We start from the raw sequence: 6,000 nt of genomic DNA on the forward strand, positions 1-6,000 counted from the left end.
TCAGTGTTTTAAAATTTTAAAACTGAAACTATCAAAATATATTTTAATTTTCAATTTTCAATTTTACTTTTCAATTTTTAATTGAGGTAAACTGGAAAAAAAAGAGTTCATTAATCACATTATAGTAATTAGTCGCAATATTTTTTAATCGCAATATTTCACTCTCAAATATATATATATATATATATATATATATATATATATATATATATATATATATATATATATATATATATATATATATATATATATATATATATATATATATATATATATATATATATATATATATATATATCCAAACCAACACTCAAATATAATTTTTACAAATATATTTTTTATACATTAGGTGAATGATATATTTTATCATTAATTATTAAAAATATTTTAATGAACTTAAATATACATTAGCTGAATTTTTATATTTTCAAAAAATATATCACAATTATTTTTATTTAGTAAAACAGATTTTTAAAATATAGATGATCAAACAAGCTATATTGTTCTATTTAAAAAAAACAGTTTTTATGAGTCATACTATCAAACATTTTTTTCACTTTTTAATTTTTAAAACAGTTTTCAAAAATTGAATTACCAAATGAATTCTTTTTATTTATTTTTCTCAAAAATAAATCTGCAAAATAGATTTGTAAAACAGATTTTAAAAATTAAATTGAGAAGAGATTCAAACATTCCCTTTTAGGATTTAACTTCACCTTTTATATTCATTTCTACTTCACCTTTTATCGCCTCACTTTTAGGATTTAACTTCACCTTTTATATTCATTTCTACTGCAACAAATAATATATTTTATTATATCACCCCGGTTATACAAATAATGAAATAAAACTTTTAAAATTTAGTATCCTCCTTTTCTTATTTTTAAATTAAAAATTAATAAGATTTCACTTCCGTTAGAACTCCCAATCAAATGATAAAGTGGCACGAATCATGTCCAACACTGACAAGTTTGTATTTTACTTATAATAAAAATAAAATGGTGGCTTCCTTTTTTTTTATATTTTTAACTTAAAAACAAATTATATTTTCCTTCAATTGGTCATACAATTGTACAATTTGTATTTTACTTATAATAAAAATAAAATGGTGGCTTCCTTTTTTTTTATATTTTTAACTTAAAAACAAATTATATTTTTCTTCAATTGGACATACAATTGTACAATTGAAGGGAAAAATGACAATAGTCATGAGTTTGTTTCTCATGGCTAACACTTTTACATTTTTTTTTAATAGAAAAACTAATCTTAATTTTTTTAATATTTAATAAAAAAGTTGGTTTCTTATTTTTTTATTTATTTAAAATAAATATGATTTTTTTTTACTTGAGAGGTTCAACAAAGAAGAAAATGGATCCGTTAAATAAAATGGTGATTTGCTTTTATTTAGATTTTAAATTTTAAATTAAAATAAATAGGATTTCCCCTCGGTTGGGGATTCCAACCCATTGGAAAAGTAAAAGTAGCGTTATTTTGTCTTCTTCATAATAGAGTTATAGCTTGTTTCATTAGTTTTTCCTTAACGAATACCATTGAGCCATAGCAAAATTCATCATCTCCTCGAAATACTATCTCTAATAACGAACGGAGCATCATTTCTTCACTAAACTAAATTTGATAACATTATTTCTCCACTTAAGCAAACTTGATAACACTATTTCATCCACAAACGAGGTTCGGACCTCCACCATATCTTCTTAAACTCATACGAAGCAAGGAAAGGAGAAAGAAACTCAAAGAAGGGAACTCGAACAAGACATGCAAGAAAACATGAAACTCAAACAAAACTCATTTCTTTGACTTCTTCATCACATTTCATATACGTAAAACATCTCAACCATGCATGTAACAGTAATGTTGTTGTTGTTATTGACATATTTTAGGTTTAATATTGTTTTTGTTGTTGTTGAGACTCTAAATCCATAAGGTTTAATGTTGTTGTTGTTGCTATAAGTGATTGGCATAATTTTATAGACAACATGTAATGTAAAATGCCATGACATTATGTTGAGACATTCAGTCCCTATGAGCTCAAGACAGAAGGCAAAGATGTGGAGGAAAATGTCCCACACATTGAGGAACATCGTGCCTCAAGAGCCAGTGGCACATAAATAAATCTTGCGCCTGATTTGTTTCCTTATTGGGTGATTGTTTATGCGCTTATAGGAATAAGAAAGGAATTCTCGAAAGATCGGTTATCAAGACCAAATTAGATTGATAGAGAATTAAATTATGATAGATTTTAAATCAAATTAAATCGAATTACTAAGTTACGCTTTTTGGTTTTACTTTATCCGTAAGTTTTTTTGAAACCCTAATGGGCCATGCAACTGGGTTATTTTTTGTTTAAGAAGAAACTCTCGATACAGAAGACTGAAACCTAGAGATATCCTGCAAGACGTGTTGTTGTAGTTTCAGTCTTTGTATTTTCTTGTTTTTGCTTTGTAAAACTATATTTGTTTGAATCATTCATATACAACAGAATAAAGTTTGTTTTGAGTTGTATTAGTTTCATTGTTCAAACTATTTTCTAATTGCTCAAACACTAGGAATAGTGGTTAAGAGAAAGTGAGAAGGGTATCATATTTATGGGGAGTCCTAAATAGAAATTCATAGGTAGTATTAAGAAAAAAGGAATTGAACTAGAAGAGGTCATATAAGACCAATTTGTACTTTTACTATTAAGAGTAGATTTTTTTTCTTGGTTTAACACCCTTCGGACATATGTGACTTTGCACCGAACTGGGTTACCAACTTTGTATGTTCATTTTACTTTATTTTCTTTTTAAGTGTTCTGCATTAATGTTGTCATACACATTCTTCGACACATTGTGTTTGACATATTTCCAAAAGGAGAACATAAATTCAATTGGCATTAGAGCAGACACCCTGTTCTGGTTGGGTGAGCTCTAAGGAATTTATTATTTCTATTCAAAATGGATAACGCTAAAGAAGGAGGATTTGTTAACTGATCACATATTCTAAATGACATGAACTATGACTATTGGAAAGCTCACATGATTGCCTTTATCAAATCCATGGACAACAAAACTTGGAAGGCAGTCATCAAAGGATGGACACCCCTAAATGGTTACTACAGAATATGGTACTCAATCCCTAACGCCAGAAGCAATTTGGTCCAAAGAAGAAGATGAAAAATCACATGGAAATTCTTGTTCTCTCAATGCCATATTCAATGGAGCTTACAAAAATGTCTTTCGTCTCATCAACACATGTACTGAAGTCAAAGAAGCATGGTAGATTCTCAAAATTGCGCATGAAGGCGCCTCAAAAGTGCATATGTCAAGAATTGATGACACTCTGTCATTATGTAATATTGATGAGCATTTTCGACAAAATTGGTGAAATTATGAGCAAAAGTCAAGCTAAATGATGAAGAAGTGAGCAAAAATGACTAGAGGTAAAGAAAGTTGGGACTTTAAAAAAACGAAGAAAAAAAAGACGATTTTCCTTTGTTTTTCTCGCGGTTGCGATTCTTTCATCGTGGGCGCGATAAGTTCAGATCGCGATCGTGATGCTTACTAACACGTTAGAGATTATGCATTTTCCTGACACGCGTGGGCATCTTTTTAAAGGGAATTTTGCTACTTTTATTATGGCTACGAATTTGAGGAGAGAAAGTGACGACAAGGAGCTTTTGTAAGCGATTTTGGAGAGCATTGAAGTTATTGGAGAGCATATTTTCCATTGATTTTAATGAATACTTTTTGTAAACTCATGGTATTTTTTATTTTTACTATAAATAGCTAAAACGTTTTAGATTAGGTCTTTAGAGATGAACCTGATTATACTATGATGGATCATATGATTGTTTGATATTACTCTTATCATGGCTACGAATTTGAGGAGAGAAAGTGATGACAAGGAGCTTTTGTGAGTGATTTTGGAGAGCATTGAAGTTATTGGAGAGCGTATTTTCCATTGATTTTGATGAATGCTTTTTGTAAACTCATGGTAATTTTTATTTTTAATATAAATAGCTAAAACATTTTAGATTAGGTCTTTAGAGATGAACCTGATTATACTATGATGGATCATATGATTTTTTGATATTACTTGACTATTTTTATGTTATAATTAGTATTTAATTGTCCGTGTGTTCATTGCTCTTTGTGTGTTGATGAGCGGACAAAGTGATTTGAGTTGAGTAGATATTATTGACCGTGAGTCTACCATCTAAACTAGGCAATTGTTTAACTTAGTAATTAACTAGGAATGGGTCTTTATAAGTTTTGGATGTATAATTAACGAACTTAGAAACACCTAGCTTTGCTTTGAATTCGCCTAAAGAATTAGGGAATTATTGTTTAAATTAGTGAGTTGCGCACCAAAGAATTAGGTGAAGTGGTCATGTTAATTCGTCGTATAATTCTCGCATTATTGTTTGTCACCTGATACATATTCATCAACAAATATAATTATGGGATTCAAAATAAAGACCTAATGGCTTTTTTTTATCGAACTTTACTCCGAAAGTTTTCTCATACTTGTTTTCATACCAATCATCTTGAAACAAACCCCTTTGTTTATTTTAAGTTGCATTAGTATAACCTTGTTTAAATTCACAATCCTTGTGGAGACGAATTATTTATTACTTCGACGAGACTAGTACACGTGCTAGAATTGGTGTCATTGTTGGGGATTATTGATAATTTCAACAATGGAATATTTATGCGACATTTGAAATTAATTTTTTATTTTTATTTTAAAGTTTCAATTTTTATTTTTGCTCTTATTATGTTTTGTCTGATGCAATGCTACAAAGGTATTATTTGTTTGTTTATGCAAGCTTTGGATTTGTCACTAATACCATTGGATTCAGAAATTGAAAGAAAAACGCATGCAATTCGGAAGGCGAAGCGAGAAGCACTTTTAGCTACGGAAGTACCTAAAGAAGATAGAGAATAGATGTAAAATCCACCAAGATATACAATGGATGATTATTGCAGGAGGACTAACTCTGGACACATCTCCTTGAGATTTCAACAGACTAACCCTATGACCTTTGATATTAAAACATTTGTGCCTTCAGGTTTAAGAGATAACCCGTCTGACGAGTAAACTATCAGAGACCCGTGGGAGCATCTTGCTGTATTTTATGAAATCTGCTCAATGTGTAAGTTGACATATGTCACTGACGATTAGGTAAAATTATGTTTGTTTGGTTTTTCTTTGATAGGTCACGCTAAGGATTGGCTACAATGCATTCCTAACAGAACTATTAAAACATGGAAGGAATTGGAAGACAAGCTTATGGAAAGGTACTTTTCTAATGCTCATTTCATAGAAATCAATGCTGAAATTTCAAACTTTAATCAAGGAGAATCTGAGTTGTTATTTGATGCATGGAGAGGTTTAAAGTATTACTCTAAAGGTGTTCCAATCATAATTGGGTTCTATGGAACATATGACACACTTCATTAGCAGTCTAAAAACTCCAAAAAAAATTGCTTCTTAATGCCTCATCTAGAGGTACCTTAAGAAAATAAAATGATGATGAGATAAAGGCATTGATTGAAAACTTGTGCCTGAATGATTATCACTCAAGTGATCAAGCTGTGAAACAAAAAGGTGTTCTTGCGGTTGATTCACACACAACATTATTATCTCAGATGGAGGTACTTTCTAAACAATTATCGGCGTCCCAATTAGCCCAAGTGAATGTGCGTCAAGTTCAAACACTCGGGTGTGATTTTTATGGGGAAGGATGTAACACCCTAAGACCCTAGCGCACTTCTTTTTTAAATTGTGTGATAAACATGAATTAGTGTTTGATTCTTAATGTTGAAATTCGTGTACCATCATATGTAAAATTTGGAATGTTGGTGTTCATATCAATATGTGTAAATATGATGAATGTATTGTTGAATTGTGAATGAATTGATGAGAAAAATTGTGAGGCATAAATTTTGTCATACAATTGTGTTTTTATGATAAATTAATCATGTAAAATGTTTATCC

This window comes from Lathyrus oleraceus, chromosome 6 (genome assembly GCF_024323335.1).
Source record: "Lathyrus oleraceus cultivar Zhongwan6 chromosome 6, CAAS_Psat_ZW6_1.0, whole genome shotgun sequence".
NCBI lineage: Eukaryota > Viridiplantae > Streptophyta > Magnoliopsida > Fabales > Fabaceae > Lathyrus > Lathyrus oleraceus.